Raw genomic sequence first — 20,846 nt, 5'->3', positions numbered from 1 at the left:
CCATGCATCAATCATGCATAAGCTTATAGAAAGCTTAGAGGGTGGTGTAAGTGTGTGTAGGACAGGTGTCAAGTATGCAATATCAGAGTATGTGGAGTATGCAGGTAAAACCATGAATACCACTAGCCGTAATAAGGCTATGCAATATAAGGCAGGAATGCCATTAGCCATCCCAAGGCTATGCTACACCAAGCATGAATGTTATCCGTCATATCAAAGCTATGTAATGCAGGGCTTATATGGCCAAATGCCATATGCAATATGCAATGCAATCATGCCAGTTCTCATATCAAGTCCACATATCAGTACAATTCCTATCTGGGAAATCATCGAGATCAAATACACTCCACACTGACTACTATCTCCCTAGCCACGCAGCCCAGCGAGCATAAGAGACCTCACTATCCGCCTGTAGTCTGTCAATACCTACTCGGCTTGTCTATAGCGGACCCATTTGTAAGTTGGTCAAACTCAACATAGCTTATGCCCCCTCACTCAGGTGGGTAAGCCCACACCCCCTTCCAACCAACCACGATACAGTGAGAGACGCAGCCTAAAGGTATCGGCATTGGCGCTCATGTTTCCACTCGATCTAGATGTTGGAGCATCTCCTACTACTAAAAAGGTTCTGGGACTTTCACCTAAGGACATCCTATGTGCCCACAGTGCTAGAACCAAGCATTTATAGGGTCCAAATCTGGCCATCCACGATTTTCCTGTGGAGGCTATGGCCCTGATGTCACTAGGGCAAATAATAACTGTGCCATGAAAAATGGGAGATGCATGAATCATACTAATTAACCATGCATTAGTCCTGCGCATACAACACGCTTATGTGAGGGAACTCCATCACTCAAGAAGTCCCATAAATAACCTACCCAAATGACATATTCCATGATCAATCACTCCTCAACCAAGCATACATATAATGCACATGGGAATGAATCGTGAAGATAATTAAGCATAACATGCGGTGATGTTATACTCTCCTATTAACAAGGTCATGTCCAGGTAATTAGATAATTCTACATGGTATGGAATGAGTATAACGAATAGTAGAAGCCCAACGGTTTGAGGTAGCCCACAAACTCTAGGTAAGTAATACTATGTGCCGAATAGATGAGAGTGGGCTAAGAAAGGGGCCTAGATAGGTTCACAATGTGGACATTTAACCACCATTGATCCCTATAAGGTGGCCCAACAAGGAATCTAGCTAAAACAAGGCCCATTGCCCGAATACAACTATGAAAAGAAAATGGGCAACAATCCATAACATCTCATACCACATGATGGGCCTCGAGAATCGGCCCACAGTCTACATACATCAACATGGGCTCAATGGGGCAAGCCACGGCCCAAGTATCATGGCCAATAAATACATGCATTATGATGGGCCTCATGGGCAGCCCATATGCCCAAATACATAAGGCATATCCAAGATTTGGTAAAATGGGCCCATTAATTCAGCCTAAGACTAGGCAAGATAGATGGGCAACAATGGTCCAATTACATATAACATTTCAGCCCACAAAGTCCAGCACAATGTGAAAACATCCCATTCATAAAACTGGGCTCAAGACTGGACGTTCAATACTATTTGGGCCTGCTAGACATCCAAAAATCTGGGCTGTCATGGTCCTCAACAATTTGCCCAAAAGCAGGCCTCACAAGGCACTAATAAAGCCCAAAAATCTCAGAAAATATAAGCATGGTGTGTGTACACAATTCTCTCAATCTGATGGGCCTTACATCTTCATAATATTCAGGTACATGTAAAATTTTCTTAAGGCCTTGCTGGACATTCAGCCCACCCAACTTCTGGGGCCTGCCGAGGTCCAGCAGATGGTAAAACTGAGTGAACAGTGATTTCATGATGGCCAACAGTAATTAGAGTGGGCCCCACCAGATGGAAGGTGTGTTTACGACACATAAATCAAGTGGGTCTGCTGCTGGACTGTAAGTCCAGCAGTATTCCCAAATGTCCTGGAGGGTCTAGGTAGTCCCAATGGGCTCGACGGGTGGCCCTTCAAACACCCAAGGTGGGCCCCACTTATGGACATCCACCAGGGTAGGTGGGCCACACAAAAGGGGATGACGTGGGTAAAACACATTATCAAAGTGGGCCGCATGGGGGGGGGGGGGGGGGGGAAAGAAAGGCCAACCACCTGCTGGACGTTAACCCAGCTGGAACGTCCAGCAGGTGGGCTGCTAGCCCAACATAATAACCCCTAAAAATGGGTTGATCTGATGATCCACATGCACTTGGGATGGGCCCCAGTAAGGTGGCCCTCAAGATTGGTAAGGGAAAAAAAGCCATAAGATCATACAAATAGGAATTACAAAAATGGACAACAAAGTTTTAAAAATAAAAATACTGCTAGAAATTATTGTTGTCCCTGCACGGTACACCCAATGGAGCGGGCCCAGGCCTGCTTGAAAATGTGGTGAATGGGTAGTCAACAAGCACCCATAAATGTACAGGAAGGTGGGGTCCACAAAAGTGGCCCACCATCCCTAACGATCAAGCTGATATGTGTGTTTTCCCTTCATATAGCGTGGCTGGACGGTCCAGAGACTTGGACCGTCCCACCCCTTAGGCCTGCTCCATGGATGTCCCAATCAGGGAGGAATGGAGCTGGCTTCCATCATGTATCAAGGTGGGGTCCACACCTCCAAGAAATACCCCTCAATAGGGAGAAAAGAATATGCTACATGCAAGGCTAAATCCCATACCAAAAATCAGCAATCAATGGCCTAGAAAATAGCCCAGAAATATCTGGATAGCAACATATTGCTGGACATATCAGTCCATAACTTGTTGGACAAAGGGAAATATCCCAAATAAACCATAATGTGGCCTACCTTAATGGGCCTCACAAATCCCCAGACTAAGACACCACATCAAGTCTCCTTGCATGTCACAAATGGACAGCAAGTGGGACACCCAACATCCATAAAATGGACAGCAAGGGTGTTCCACCTTGCTGGACGGTCAGGACATCCTAGGCACACCAGGTGGGCCACATACATCAGGAAAATAATATGAGAGGAAGAGAGAGAAGTCACGACCATAAGAAGAAGGGCTCCGCCACTATGAGTCCTTCTCCACCAACCACAACCACTCATCATGATAATACATCAAGATACTACATGGCTCCATGAATACATGGGCCCTACAATCAAAATCTAAGGTGAGGATACCATTCCCACCATGGATCTAGGGTCTAGATGACCCATCAGGCTATGGATCGAAGGAACATCATCATGATGGGGTCCATGAAAAATGGCCTCATCATGGCTCATACATGCACAAAGATGGGTCATAGGTCACATCTATGGAGTTAAGGAGGGCCTCCACCATTGATTGGTGGGTCCTACAAGCTCCCAAGAATGAGAAACAAGATTATTTGAAGGAAAAAAAAATTAGAAAACTAGTCCTACGAGTACACCCACCTCTAAGATTGTGAGATCCGTATCCTAGCCCATACCATTCTGTTTGCTTCCGCGGTCCTCTCGGTCGAATTTCGGCGACCCGCGACCTATAGATTTTATTTGCGCTCGACCCTGAGTCACACCCTGTACACCCGAGTTGGTTCAACCTAAGACCTATGCCATTACGACCATGTCGTCGCTACGATTCCAATGCCGCATCTCGTGCGTTAATCTGACGTCTTGATCCCAAGATACGACCCGTGCACGATCATGATGGTGGACCGCACATTCCGGGCCATGGTGTACACATTTCCCCATAATCATAATAAGGATGATGTCATCCCTACAACCTAACCCTATTCCACAACCTAACCTACCCCCTACCTAGCCTACCCCATAAATGCTCTCATATTTTTTCAAACCTCATTATTACAAGCTCTTACAACCCATCATTACCAAGCTCTTACAATCCATCATAGCTAGCCTATTACTAGCCATAATGGCCTATTCTCTCTCTCTCTCTCTCTCTCTCTCTCTCTCTCTCTCTCCCTCTCTTTCTTCCCATTCCAATAAGGAGAACTCCCAAACGTCCATGACAGCCCTTCCATTTCCATCCACATTCACCTTAGATCGCCTTCAATCCAACCATTAGAAGCTCATCTCTACCATTGAAGGAGCCTCATTGGAGCTTTTGGAGCACTACGGAGGAAAAACAAGGTGGGTGCTTCTCTCTCTCTCTCTCGCTCTCTCTCTCTCTCTCTTTCATTTTTGTGTGGTGTGTGGCCCACTCGGATGGACCCCACCTTGATGTATGTCTTATCCAAACCGTCCAAATCATGTGGACCCTACCTTATGGATGATGAGAAAACACAAATATCAGACCCATCAGGTGGGCCACGTTCATGTGGGACCCACCTTGATGAAACATGGGCCACATACATGTGGGACCCACCATGATGCTGTGTTTATCCATGTCGTCCAGCGTTCCTTGGGCGCTGGACGTGAAGCAGGGTATGGCTAACATGGAGTGCGTGTACTGACATGGGTGTGTACTAACGAGCTAACAATATATATATATATATATATATATATATATATATATATATATATATATAAAATGTCAGTTGGTTTTTAGATTTTTGGGTGGGCCACTCATACAGGCCCCACCTTGATGCATTAATTTAATCCACGCCATCTATTCTATTCCCTAGCTTATTTTAGGCATTGAGCCGAAAAATGAAGTAAATCCGATTTTCTAAAGGGCCATACCATAGAAAATAGTATTTTCTACCGTTGAAATCCACCCTGATGTTTCTATATACCAAAATACCCAAAACATTGGACTCGTTCGGACTGTCTCGAGCCATGGAATGCAATGGCTGGAGTGGATTTACTAGATGCGGGCCCCACATATGAAAAACCCCAAAAATATATAATTATTTTTAAAAAAGTATAAGCAACGACAGCGTCTTCTGCTGCTGCTGACAGAGGACGCCAGTAGCGTCCTGCACTGCTTTGACGTAAATGGCCAGGGGTTGTTGGGTCTCAGCCGTGGGCCCCACCATGATGTGTGTAGAACATCCACTCCGTCCATTTGGTAGGTTCCCTTTGGGATAGTGGGCCCCTCAAAATTCAACTCTATGAGGGGCTCAGGTGGCCCACATCACAAGAAACAGTGGGATTGAGCGTCTACCATTGGAACCCTTTTGGGTATCACAGAAGTTTTGGATTATTATGGAATATGTTTTTCCTATTCAACCGGGTCTGTGTGACCTTATCTATAGATTGAATGGTAGATAAACGTTATGGTGGGCCCCACGTGGGACCCACTATGGTGTATGTGTTTTACCCTCACCGCCCACTATCCCTGGATGGTGGGACCCACCCCACATGTGGGGTTTCCCTTGATGTATGTGAGTGTCCAGGCCGTCCAGGGCCTGGATATTACATGTTTATTAAATATAATATTAATATATTATATTATATTAATATAATATATGATATGTTATATTATATATTATATTATAATATAATATAAAATTATATTTTTGATATAGATGTTGTGGTGGGCCCTACGTAGGACCCACCTCTGCCCTCTTAAATGCATAAAAGCTACATAACAGCAGCTATATTTATAATATATATTATATATTGTACATATATACATAAGGGTGGGCCCTCCGTGAGACCCACCTCTGTTGTTCTTTAATGTAGCATTTGCAGCATGTACGACAACTATGTAGCTGCCCTGTGACATGTAGACTTGCTGCTATACACGGCAGCAGGTTCTGTGGGTCCTTCCATCCATGCCGTCTTGCTATGGGACCCACCATAATTCATGTGTTGTATCCAAACCGTCCAACCATTTGAGATATTTTTTTTAGCATGAGTATAAGAATGAGTCAGATCTAAAGTTCAAGTGGACCCCACCATTTGAAATATTAATGGACAGTGATATCCACTGTTCAAACTTCTAAGGGCCACTATAGCTTTCAATGAAGCTGATATTTGTTTTCACTTCATCTATTACTATGTTAACTTATGAATAGGTTGGATCTCAAATACATCATGAAGGGCCACTCCGTGATGTGTCCAGCCATCGATCAGGTGGACCACACCGCAAAAAAAAATTAGTGGGTTTGAACATCCACCATTAAAACCCTTAGGCTACAGGGTTTAGACCTATATGCTATTTGTTTTCCCCTCTTAATCCAGGTCTTTATGACTTTATGATTAGATTGGTTGGGAAATAAACTTTATGGTGGCCCTTGTGAATTGTTTTAACAGTGAAATTTTTTATCTCCACTGTCACTTAGGGTATGGTCCAAATGATCCTTCAATATGACTCATTTTTTTTTAGAAATTTATAAGGCCCGTTGTTGAGGCCCACCTTGATGTGTATAAGGTCTGTTGTCGAGGCCCATCTTGATACATATAAGGCCCATTATTGAGGCCCATCTTGATGTAATTGTGGCCCATTCGTTGAGGCCCACCTTGATATACATGAGGGCCATTGGTGCAGCTCGATTTGATATACATGAGGACCATAGGTGCAGCCTGATTTGATATACACGAGGCCCATTGGTGCGGCCCGATTTGATATACATGAAGCCCATTGGTGCGACCCATTATGATGTATTTTGGCCCATGGGCGGGGCCCACCCATTTGTATTGTTAAGCCCATGTAATGAGGCCCACTCGGTATATGAGGCCTAGTATTTAGGCCCGTGCGATGAGGCTCATATAATATATTTAAGGCCCAGGTGCAAGGCCCACCTGTTGTGTATATGAGGTCCATTGGTACAACCCATTAATGCTGTCCACTTGATGTATTTGAGGCCTACATGATGCAGCCCATTATATTGTATTTGAGGCCCATTGTGATGCATTTTTGACCCATAAGATGCGGCCCATTAGGATGTATATAGGCCTAGGTATTTGGCCCATTGTAATGTATTTGTGACCCATTTGGCGAGACCTGATGTGGTGTATATGTGACCTTTGAGTGAGGCCCGTTGTGATGTATATTAGGCCTTTGTGTGAGGCCATGGGCCACTATATGTTTAGCTCCATGTAGGTCACTCCTTGGGAGTAGTGTTGGTTGAATGTCCACATTGATGGGCAATGATGGTTAAATATCCACATTGTGACCTTTCCTTAGGCCTGGATAGGTCCATTCTCATCGATCTCTAATGGGTTAACCCAAACGCTTGGGCCCCATTGATATTGTTTGATCCATCATCGGCTGTTCATCTATGGACTCTGCCTTACAACGAGGTCGATTACCAATTCTGATTTGTTGAGGCCGATCGTATAGGTCGATCCCGATTGTCAATAAATTCTAATTATTGAGACCGATTGTCGATTCCGATTGATGTGACCGATTTATCGATTCTGATTATCGATCGATTCTGATTGTCGCGACCGATTGTTGTTTCCGATTGATGTGACCGATTTGTCGATTCTGATTATCGATCGATTCCGATTGTTGTGACCGATTGCCGATTTCGATTGATGTGACCGATTTGCTGATTTTGATTAGCGATTGATTCCGATTGTCATGACCGATTTGTCGATTCCAATTATCGATTGATTTTGATTGTCGTGATTGATTGACGATTCCGATTGTCGATCGATTCCAATTGTCGTGGCCGATTGCTATTAGCGATCGAGGGCGATTATCATGACCGATTGCCGATTCCGATTGACGTGACAGATTTGCCGACTCTGATTATCAAGGCCAATTATGATGATTCTAATTATCAATTTCGATTCTAATTATCGAGGTCAATTATAGAGGCTGATCCCGATTGTCGAGGCTGGATATCAAGGCCGATTGACGAGGCCCAATGTGATGTATATGCGGCCCATATTTGAGGCCCAATGTGATGTGTATTCGGCCTGCGTTTAAGGCCCAATGTGATATATATGCGGTCCGTATTTGAGGCCCATTGTGATGTGTATTCAGCCCATGTTTAAGGCCCAATGTGATGTCTGAGGCCTATGTGATGAGGCCCATTATGATGCATTTGAGGGCCAGGCGATGTAGCCCATTATAATGAATGTTAGGCCCATGTAAAAGGCCCATCATGATGTGTTAAGCTCTTAAGTGAGGGCTATGGTGTTGTATATTTGGCCTTTATGTGAGGTCATGGGTCCACCATATGTTAGGGTCTATGTGGGCCATTCCTTGGGGGCAATGTTGGTTAAATGTCCACATTGTTGAGGTCGATTGTCGATGCAGGTTATTAATACCGATTATGAGTATGTGATATTATAGTATTATGATACATGCCCATACGCATCATCTACATGTTTGTTATGAAATGTGGTTGATTATTGCATATGTCATTGAGTATGTTGTTATCAAACTCCCTGATAGGCGGAAGTTATCTCACATGAGCGCACGGTATGCACATGATTGATGCATGACTGGATTGTATGACTCATGCATCTTGCATTATGATTACTGTACGCCCTAGCGACATCAGGGCCGTAGCCTTCATAGGCATATCGTGGATGGCTAGACGGGACACCGAAAATTTATTCTAGCATCGATCTTCCATAGATGGCCCTGGGTGAAAATTCCTAAACCCTCTTGGTACCAGAGGACGCCCCAATGTCTAGACCGAGTGGATACATGAGTGGCCGAGTGCTGAATACTAGGAGGCCGCGTCTCCCACTGTGTCATGGTCAGTTGGGAGGGGGTGTGGCCTTACCCGCCGGAGGGTAGGGATCATAGCTAAGTTGAGTTTGACCAGCTCATAAATGGGTTTGCTATGACGTGCCAGATAGATATTGACAAACTATTGGCCAGGCGGATAGTGAGGTTTCTTATGCTCACTTGGACTATGCTGCTGGGAGAAGGGCAGTGTCATTTGGAGTGTACTAAACCCCGATGATGATCCCAGAGATGAACAGTACAGATATGTGGATTTATGGAGCAGGAGTTGTATACTCATTCATTCATTCACTCACTATCTACTCGGGCTAGTGGTGCGCAACTACTTGTTACGTGTACCTTCGCAATGGCCAAGATTTCGGTTGGGGCATGCGATTAACCTGAGATTAGGAGTTTACCACATTGAGTTTGACTATCCAAATTTAGGTATGTGACTGGTTTGGATAGAAGTCCCTTGTGATGAACCACATAGCTTGCGATACTACGTACTATCATCCCGACTTCACAATCCAGCATGGCCATTCATTCGCACTGTATATTGCATTACATCTGCAGCATATAACATTTTGGGTTACTTGTGTTTCTGCATTTATATGGTTTAGATACGGCATCTGATATTTGTCTCTTTATGACTCCTCATTTGTATAGTTGATCTATATTGCGTATTCTGATATTTTTTGACTCATGGACTTGTCAGTATTTTCGCTTACTTTGATAACGTATGATTCATGATCTTGCGCCTATTTTGACCTTGTATGATTATGGCATTGCGTTGAATACTTGGCACTTACCTTGTGCACACACGTACACCACCCTCTGAGCTTTCTATAAGCTTATGCATGATAGATGCATGCAGGTGATGTTAGGTTGCAGCAGCGTGGAGCTTGGAAACTGTAGCTGACTTCTGGAGCTTTAATTTTTACACTTGTATTTCCCTTTTAGCATTGTATTCAAATGCTTTTATTAGTGGATATATGATGATGACGTTGCCTTTGTGATTTGGGTATACTTGTGGTTATGCTTGTTACGAGTTAAATGTACATTGAAAAAAATCCTCCTTGTAGGATCCTAGGATCGGAATTTGGTGTATGTTCGCTAGGAGCTGAGAATGGAATACTAGGGAGGCTGTCGGCACTGGATTCGGTGATCGAAATTCCTGTGAATTCGATTTCTAGGTTTGGGGCGTGACATTCTTCTTCTAGCCTTAGGTTCTTTAGCTCCAATGGAATTGTTTTAATGGTGGAGATGGGTTTTAGAGGGCTATATTGAGGGGGATTAAGGGAAGAAGGGGCTGGAAAGTTTAAGAAGTGTGGGACATCCCAAGTTCTCTTGCAAATGCGGAGAGAGATTGAATGAGGGAGAAAGAGAGATGGGGAGTTGTAGTAAAGTAATCATGGGTTTATAAGATATTTATGGGTCTTGGGAAAAAAAGCCATCATGACACATGGGATAGGGAGAGAAGTTATTATTCCTGAGAAGAAAAATTCATGATTGCTAGGCTAGGTAGGTTAGGCTATAGGTAATGATGGACTATGGTGATGTCATCACTTAGGGAAACATGTGCATGCAATAGGTGGGTCCTACAATCATCATCAACAGTCCAAATATTACGCGGGCTACAACTTTTGATCTACACCTTGGATTGATGCACGAGATGCGGTGTTGGAACTGCGGCGACGATGCGGTCGCAAAGGCATGGATTTTGGGTCGAATTGGTTCGAGTTTATAGGGAGGAACTTAGGGATGATCGCAAATGCTACTATAGGTCGCGGGTAGCCAGAATTCGACTGGAAGGACCGTGGGACCTAACGGAATGGAATGGATACTAGGTTATGGGTCTGACAGCTCTCCCATCCAATGAAATAATTTTGTCCTCGAAATTTACTATAACCTGGACAAAATAAAGGAAGAAGATAAAACATCATCACATACATATCAATCAATACAAGGAAATACATGGTACAATATAATCAATCACTCAACAAACAAATGGGGAAAGCGTTCCCTAATCTCAGCTTCATGCTCCCAGGACACCTTTGCCTCAAAATGGTGACCCCATTGAACCTTCAATAGAGGAATGACCTTAGTCCAGAGAACCTGCTCCTTCCAATTAAGTATGTGAATTGGCTGCTCAATATAAGAAACATTCTCATGGACCTCAAGAGGCTATCAATTAATTATATGAATAACGTCTGATCCACACTTCCATAACATCAAAACATGGAAAACGTCGTGGATACCAGACAACTTAGAACGTAAGGCAAGCTTGTAGGCCACGACGCCCACTCACCCATATTTGCCAATCTAGCATTTGCCACATATTTTGTCTACTTTTTTGCAATTTAGGTAGACCTCTTATTAGTTCTCATTTGCTCAATCTATAGAGATTGCGGTAGTGTACATGTCCAAGGCATTTATGCTATAACTCGGTCTCATCGGTATGGACCATGTAACACAGTTGATTAGATGAGCTAGAATCACTTACGATGTTGCAGTTTTCAGAAGTTTTACGACAGTTAAAATTACTGAACCATTTTTGTTTAATATTTCACACCCTTGGTTAGAAAATTTAACACTATGATTTTTATTGCAAATTTGAGAAATGCTTAATAAATTATGTTTTAAATTAAACCTTCAACGTACAAAACATTCTGAAATAAAGGAAGTTTATAAAGTTGAACCGTACCTTGGCCAATAATCCTGCAGTTCCTACCATCACCAAATGTGACCGAACCATCAGTCATATCTTTAAGATCAGTGAATAGACCTTTATCACCAGTCATATGCTTGGAGCATCCACTGTCTAATTACCACTTTGAATGGCTTGAAGCTTTGAAAGCCATATGGGCAACCAAACAAGTAACCTTAGGAACCCATTTTATAACTGTTTTGGGTTTAGGAGTATAGTTGGTCTTCTTATGTTTGTAGTTGTTGTAAGAATGACCCACTGAGTTAGATTTTAAGAGCTCCATAAGCAAATCAACTATTTTTTCAGTTAAAGGGTTTCGGTTCTATTTTTTATAGTTGATATGATTACTTTTAGGTTTGAAAGATTGAAAAGTTTTATCATTTAAAAAAAAAACTTTTGATTTGAACATTTCCTTTTGAGTTTGAAGATTCTCCTTTCACAAACTTAGGAGAAATATTCTTGTGATTATGAGGAACATTTTTATCGTATCCTAAACCAGATCGGTCGCCACATTTTCTTGATCCAGACAAAAGTTTTTCTAACTTTAGATCGCCTTAGGCTTATCTCCATGTATCCTTTAAACTCAAATGAGAAGAGACTTCAAGTTTTAGTTTTTCATTTTCAGATTTCAGATTTTCAATCAAGGAAGTTTTGAAATCCAAATCGCAATTTGATTTTTCAAAACAATCTGAAATATGGGATTTTTCTAAAACAAGTAAATCAAAATTTTCTTTAAGTTTTGAAAACCTTTCTTTTTGAAGTTTTAGTTTTATGGCAATTTTACAACTTTCCTTGTATAGGGCATTATAAGCATCTTGAAGATCTTCTTCATTTTCATGATCACTATTCAGATTTTCTTCACTAGTAGAATCATCATAATCTGAAAAAGTGAACTTGGCTAGAGTCATAAGGGCTTTGACTTCATTGCCCGACTCGGTTTCAGAATCTTCTGATTCAAAAGAAGCTTCAGTGACAGAAGATTCATCCCAAGTAGCCAACATTCCTTTCCTTTTAGGTTTGTCTATTTTAGGACACTTGTTTGCTAAATGCCCATATTCTTGGCAGTTATAACATTAACTATCTTTTAAAGATTTTCAAGTTTTAGATTTAGATCTTTTCTTATCATTTGATTTTTGAAAATCAACTCTCTTTTTACTTTTGAAAATCTTGTAAAACTTTTTCGTTAAAAGAGCCATATCATCTTCAGAATTTTCACAATCAGAATTTTCTTGAGAAATACATTTAGAAGATTTACGGGCAATAGATTTACCTTTAGGAGCTTTAAAATTTAATTCATAGGTTTGTAAAGACCCAACTAGTTCTTCTACCCTCATATTATCCGTATCACGAAGTTTCTGGATCGCGGTTACCTTAGAATTGAACCGTTCAGGAAGTGAGCGTAGTATCTTTGCACACACTTTACTTTCTAAAATTTTATCGCCAAGACCCTACATAGAGTTCACAATGTCATTTAATCTTGTATATAAGTCCATGAACATTTCATTTTATGTATTTCCTCAAATTTGGTTGTGAGGACTTGGACTTTAGATTTCTTGATAAATGATGTTCCCTCGTGTGTCATTTCTAAAATATCCCAAGCTTGCTTTGCAGTATAATAGGATATAATTCTTTTGAATTCATCTGGTGATAGTGCGCAAGTGATTGCATTTAGTGCTTTTGCATTGGCACCACTCTCATTTTTCTAAAGAGTGGTCCATGAGAAATAAGGTGTTACTCTCATTAATTTTGAACCATCGATACCAGTCACTTCAGTGGTACGAGGGGTCCATTTGTCACTGTGGCTTGCCACACGCTCTCATCCACGGATTTAAGGAAAATCATCATCCTAGCTTTCTAATAAGCATAATTGGAGCCATCAAATGGTGGAGGCCTAGTGACTGAAAGGCTATCAAAATTTGATATCTTGTAAATAGCTTAGATCAATTAGCTTAGAAATTAAATCTAAAAATATAATAATTAAAATGAGCTATTAGGCTCTGATACCACTTGAAAAGGCCTAGCTATATGTTATAAGGGAGGGGGGGGGGGGGTGAAAAGGACTATGCCAAATTAAAACTTTAACAGCAGAATTAAAATGAATAAAGTAAAGATAACACTTTAAACCAATCACAACATGAAAATGTAAAGCAAACTTCAAATTCTAGAATAGAGAGGTTGATACCAATGTTGTTCTAAGGATAACCTTGCACCATAAGAACCAAGGGTTTATGGCAGGACAACCTTACTAGAACAATTTGAATATCAAAAACTCAAACTGAAAGGAAATAAAGGAAATAGTAAGAAATGAAATTCTAAACTGTTACAACATTCCCCACAATGCTTGAAATGTAAATATTATAACATTTACATCCCTGAGTCTTACATAGAGGATCATGCTAACGGAAGTCTCATAAAAGAGCGCTTGCTCGCACCTGCTCTGTCTGCTCTAGAGTCTCTACTGAATGTCTACCCTGGCCCTCGAGGGTGATTGTGACGGCCTACAACATTTGCTGCAACTGCTCTGCTCCAACAGGTATGGTAGGGAATGTAGGGGCTGCACTAACCTCATGCAAAGGTGCAGGAACTACGGGGGCCTTTGGCATAGGTACAACAGGCTCAGGAGGGGGAACAGGAGCAACCAAAGGTGGAATGAGAACCTCGGGAATAGGATCCTCAAAGAGGTGGAGAGGGATGTGCTCGGGTTGCTCAAATACCACGGGTGTCAAGCCCCAAACTCGGAAACAGGGCTCATAAAATTCTCAATCACTGAATCTGGCACCGACAGCCTCCATAGTACCCCATTCTCGGCTCTCGGTACCTATACACCAGGTTCCGATCCAGGGATTTTGCGAGGAGGATTTCAAACAGGATTTTGATTTGTAATAAGCATAACCATAAGCATAACCCATGAACAATAACCATAGGAATACCAATAGAAAATCTAGTATGATAAAAACTTTAAGGTATAATGTGTATAAAGGAAAATACAAAGATAATAATAACGGAAACTCCTGAAGCTCGACTGCACGCTCCTACTACGGCAAAGCTACGACTGCATCCTAACATCACCTACACGCATTAATCGTGCATATGCTTATAGAAAGCTTAGAGGGTGGTGTAAGTGTGTGAATAATATGAACGTGCTTAGAATGCAATATCAGAGTAATGTGGAATCATGCTGATGAGTACATGAATGCAATCAGCCGTACCAAGGCTATGCGGTGCAAGATATGAATGCTATCGGCCATTTCAAGACCATGCAATGCGAGATGCAACTCAAGCATGCCAATCCTCATCCGAGTCCACATATCAACGCAGCTCATCCCTAGGGCATCAAATATCAATACAGTTCTCACTCAGGATAATCACCAGGGTTTTAGTACACTCTAAATGACACTGCCCCTTTCCTAGACACACAGTCCAAGTGAGCGTAAGAAACCTCACTATCCGCCTAGCCAATAGTCTGTCAATACCTATCCGGCACGTCGATAGCGAACCCATTCACGAGCTGGTCAAACTCAGCCTAACAATGCCCCCTAACCTCAGGCGGGTAAGGCCACACCCCTTTCTAACTGACCACGACACAGTGGGAGACGTGGCCTCCTGGTATTCGGCACTCGAGTACTCTTGTTTTCACTCGGTCTTGAAGTTGGAGTCATCCTCTGGTACCATCGGGTTTAGGTATTTTCACCCAGGGACATCTATGGCACCCCGATGTTAGAAACAGTATTTTCAGATCCAACCGACCATCCACGATGTGCCTGTGGAGGCTATTGCCCTGATACCACTAGGGCATATAGTAATCGCAATCACACAAATACAAAGTGCATAAGTCACGTAGTCCAATTATGTATCAATCCTGCGCATACCGTGCGCTCATGTGGGATAACTCTACCTATTAGGGAGTCCCATAAACCACTTGCACTATGGCATATGCAATAGCCAATCACATCTCATAACAAACATATAGATGATGCGTATGGGCATGTATCATAATGCTATGTTGTCACAAACTCATAATCGGCAACGGTAGTCGGTATTGGCAATCATCACTAATAATTGGCATTGACAATCAACCTCGACGCAAGGCAGGGTCCATAGATGGACGACCGATGATGGATCAATTAAAATCAATGGGGCCCAAGCGTTTGGGTTAACCCACTAGAGAATGATGAGGATGGGCCTAACAAGGCCCAAGGGAAGGTCACAATGTGGACGTCCAACCATCATTACCCATCAATGTGGACCTTTAACAAGCATTGCTCCCAAGGAATGACGCTCATAAGGCCAGTCGTATAATGGACCCATGGCCTCATATGAGGGTCTAATACACATCATCATGGGCCTCGCATATAGGGCATATACGCATCACATTGGGCCTCACTTATGGGCTAATATATATAACATCAGGTCATATCAAATGGGTCGAATCAAATGGGCCAAATCAAATGGGCCGAATTAATGGGCCGAATCAAATGGGCCAAACAAATGGGCCGAATCAAGTGGGCCAAGTCGAATGGGCCAAGTTGAATGGGTCGGTCAAATGGGCCAATTTCAATACACCATTCATCCATTGTTAGAGATCATTATAGAGCATATAAAAAATGAATCATATCCTAAGGATCATCTGGACCATACCACAATTGGCAGTGGTGATAATGATTTCCACAGTTAAATTTTGGTGGGCCCACTATAGCATTTAATTTCCATCCAATTTGTTCATAAGGTCACAAAGACCTGGATTCAGAGGAAAAATAAATATCATATTGGTTCAAGGCTTCTGTAATCCTAAAAGGGGATTTCAATGGTAGACTATCAACTCCACTATTTTCTTTAGTGTGGTCCACCTGATAACTGGGTCTGTGTTATTTTTCTTCCCAGGCATTAGAAACGGCTCACCCAAATGGATGGACAGATTGGATGAGCCACATCCAACTGTAGTGGGTCCCAACCGTCCAACATACTGGACGGGTGGCAAAACCCAAACGTCACGGTGGCCCCACATCCATATATAGATGGACGGTAAGGATGCAACACATGCATCATGGTGGGGTCGTACCTGGCATGCCAAACGCACAATATTACTTATTTAATATAAAATATTATATTATATAATAATATATATCATATATATATGTATATATATATGTGTGTGTGTGTGGGGGGGGGGGGGGGGGGAGATTTTTAGTGCCCAACATCCAGAGACGCTGGACGAACGGCCTGATGGTAGGCCCCACATGAATGGACGCCTAGATGCATACATCAGGGTAGGGCCCCACATGGTACGTGGAACGCTGTCATCATGGTTGGTCCCGAGAGCACGTCTAAATAACTGGACGGTTGGATAAACAGATGGACGATTTTGATGTAACACATACATTATATGGTGGGACCCACATACACTAGCTCGGTGGCGTCAGTACACTAGCTATAAGGATGGTGGGACCCATAGCTCTTACACAAGTCAATACAGTAGCTGATTAGCTGACGTGAGGTACACCATCCAATCCTCTCCCACCGTCCATGGATTGGACGGTGCGATACAACACATAAGATCAAGGTGGGGTCCATTTGGGTGGGCCACGTAGCTCATCATCACCACAAGAAAATGAAAGAGAGAGAGAGAGAGAGAGAGAGAGAGAGAGAGAGAGAGAGAGATGAGATGAGATGGAGGGACCCCACAACCATGGGCCCCTCAAGATTACAACACACACATCAAAATGGGTCCCATCATAAGTGGGCCCTTAAACGAAAATCAATGGTGGATCACCCACTTATTGGCCTTCTTCTTTAGGTCCTTGGACTCTTATGCTCTATGCCTTCAATTTTGATGGAAGTTGATGAAGAATGAATGGTTGAGATGGGAGATAAGAGGGTGGGAAAGTGTGTCACACTTGTTGTTTTGGGAAGGCTTAGAGATTATGGACATTGGGTGTTTCTCTTGGGAGTTGGAGAGTGAAGATAGAAATGAGAGAGGGAGAGAAATGATGGATGAAAAGGGATGGATGGAATGGTTGTTGTAAGGGATGAGAATCGGAAAGGATGGGTTGGGTTGAAATTTGTGTAAATGAGGTATGGATGGGGAGAGAGAGAGTTGACTTGGGAAAAAGAGGGAATGGGTACTTATACTTATGATAGGGTAAGGTGGCATTGGGGTATAGAGGATGTACTTGACTTGATTGTGTGACATGTTGTAGGGATTCTCTTAGAATTTGCAACACGTGGCGTTTCTTCGGAATGAACGTGGGCCCACATCTCCTGGCCCGAGTATCGGATCGGTGTGCGAGTCGTGGCGATGGCACGATCACTAGGGTACAAGTTTCGGGTCGAGCCAACTTCGGTATGCAGGACTCGGGTTAAGATCGCATGCAAACCTCGAATACAGGTTGAGGGTTGCTGAAATTTGACCAGGAGGAATGGGGAAGCCTATGGAACGGTACAGACTAGGATACAAGCCTTACAATGGGTGCATCTACCTCTCGTGCCTCGTTTAGGCAGCATGGTTTATAAAAAGAATAAAGGCATCCAAGGCTGATGGACGTTAGAAAACCAAATTAAAAGAGTATGAATTCACGACACTACTTACCCTAAGCTCAAAGAAGTTATGTGATATCGTCCTGAGTTATTCCTAGGTTATGCTCTGATACCAACTCTTGTCACGCCCCAAACTCAGAAACCAGGCTCACAAAATTCCCGATCGCCGAATTCAGCACCGACAGCCTCCGTAGTACCCCATTCTCAGCTCCTAACACCCAGACACCAGGTTCTGATCCTGGGATCCTACAAGGAGGATTTCTATAACATAAGTCTATTTCATAATCATCATAACCAAGATCATAACCACAGATAATAACAACAAGAGTATCATCACAAAATTCACTAAGAATAAAAATAACATTTACAAGGTGCATAAGGGGAAAAATACAATGGCTATAATAAAACTCCAAAAGCTCTGCGGCACGCTCTTGCTCTTACTCAGCTATGGCCTAGCGTCACCTGCACGCATCAATCATGCATAAGCTTATAAAAAACTTATAGGGTGGAGTGAGTGTGTGCAGGACAGGTGCCAAGTATGCCATATCAAATCAAAGTATACAGAGTATGCTGGCAAGACCATGAAAAATACCAGCCGTAACAAAGCATGTAATATAAGGCATGAATGCCATTAGCCATCTCAAGGCTATGATGCACCAAGCATGAATGCTATCGGCCATACCAAGGCTATGCAATGTGGGGTCTATATGGCCAAATGTGATATACAATATGCAATGCAATCATGCCAGTCCACATATCAGAACAGTTCCTCTCTAGAAATTCACCAGGGTCAAATACACTCCACACTGACTGTTGCCTCCCTAGCTACACAGCCCAGCAAGTGTAAGAGATCTCACTATTTGCTTGTAGTCTGCCAATACCGACTCGGCTCATCGATAGTGGACTCATTTGTGAGCTGGTCAAACTCAGCCTAGCTTACACCCCCTCACTTGGGCAGGTAAGGCCACACCCCCTTCCAACTGACCACGACATAGTGGGAGATTAGACCTAACGGTATCGGCACTGGCGCTCATTTTTTCACTCAGTCTAGACATTGAAGCATCTCTTGGTACCAAAAAAGTTCTGGGACTTTCACCCAAGGACATCTTACGTGTCCATAGTGTTAGAACTAAGCATTTTCAGTTTCCAAATCTAGCCATCCACGATGTGCCTGTGGAGGCTACGGCCCTGATGTCGCTAGGGAGAATAATAATCGTGCCATGAAAAATGCGATATATATGAATCATACCAATCAACCATACATTAGTCCTGCGCTTACAGCGCGCTCATGTGTGGCAACTCCATCACTTAGGGAGTCCTATAAACAACCTGCCCAATAGCACATTCCATGATCAATCACTCCTCAACCAAGCATATATATGATGCACATGGGAATGAATCATGAAGATAACTAAGCATAACATGCGGTGATGTTGTACTCTCCTCTTAATAAGGTCAAGTCTAGGTACTTAGATGATTCTACATTGTATGGAAGGAGTATAACCAATAGTGGGGGCCTAACGATTTGAGGTAGCCCACAAACTCTAGGTAAGTAATACTATGGGCTCAATAGATGAGAGTGGGCCTAACAAAGAGATCTAGATAGGTTCACAATGTGGACATTTAACCACCATTGATCCCTAAAAGGTGGCCCAACAAGAAATCTTACTAAAACAAGGCCCATTGATAGGATACAACCATGAAAAGAAAATGGGCAACAATCCATAACATCTCATACCACTTGATGGGCCTCAAGAAGCGGCCCATAGTCTACATACATCAACATGGGCTCATGTAACGCCATGAAAATCGGGGGTCAAGCGGAAGCTCAACTCCCGAGTTCCAACGCATCACTTATGCAACATAGGTAATGATGTTTAAACATTGTCCATATTAGAGCATTAAACATGTGTGGGATTATACTAAAACATCATATCATACTCCAGAGATAATTAAGTTAAGCAAGCGGAAGACTGAGATAGGTATATAATGTATAGAGTTGTTTCTCAATCCCTAGAGTATGAGTATAATTCCAAGCTGAATATATATATGCATTGTCCCAAAATTTATAAAATACGAAAATGTAAATGTCCAACTAATCCTTATAGCCCCGGTAATCCCGTCAATCAGTACATGGTCTACATAGACCCGCCTGATAGCTAAACGTAGGAGAACTCCTCGTCCATGAAATCCAAATCAGTACCGTAGACATCGTAGCCACCTGCATCTACAATAGAGTCTGGTTGGTGTTTTAAAACACCATCCCAGTTAGGAATGAGTAGCTAATTCAGTGGAACTATAAAGCAAAGGTTAATATGTTATCAATTCAGTCAAGCAATAATGATAAAGCACTACAACAATCATGTCCGAAGTACTCTTGTTAATGCAGTGATGATATGCTATAATGATGTATGCCCTCGCCTGCACTCCCTCAGCGACATTATCTCATGGTCGCGCATGCAATACTCTCGCTGTGCTCAACTCTAACGCCAAAGGCACATGCAATGCATTGCATGTCCGTATTAGGTAAGTTCTTAATTAGACCTATTCATACAGCAGGTTTAGGAAGCTAAGGTACCTCCCATTATATCATTTACCTAAATAATGATCCATCTAGGGTCGTCAATCCTAGTTAATCACATACGATAGGCAAGTTCAAGAGTTTACACTCTAGGTCGCTATAAGAGGCTCATCACCACCAACACCTTACGAACTGGCAGTCTATTTTAGAAGGCTCATCACCAACCCCACTGGGGACCATAGCCAGGCTGCGCCGGGGTAGGCTGACAGCTCGAATACAGTGTCCCATACCACCGTATTTGGCTCACGAGTTTGGGTTGCTCACTGGTCACTACGGGGAGGCTCGTCACCCTAGTGGAGGTCGACAGCTCGACCACGGTGTCCCATACCACCATGCCTGGCTCATGAGTCTTGGCGGATCGTGGTACCAAGGTTAAACAGGCTTTTCACTGGTAAGTTGGTACCTTAGATTCAAATAGTAGCATCCAT

Source organism: Magnolia sinica, chromosome 10 (assembly GCF_029962835.1).
Source record: "Magnolia sinica isolate HGM2019 chromosome 10, MsV1, whole genome shotgun sequence".
NCBI classification, from domain to species: domain Eukaryota; kingdom Viridiplantae; phylum Streptophyta; class Magnoliopsida; order Magnoliales; family Magnoliaceae; genus Magnolia; species Magnolia sinica.
Note: the sequence above shows the minus strand (reverse complement) of the source record.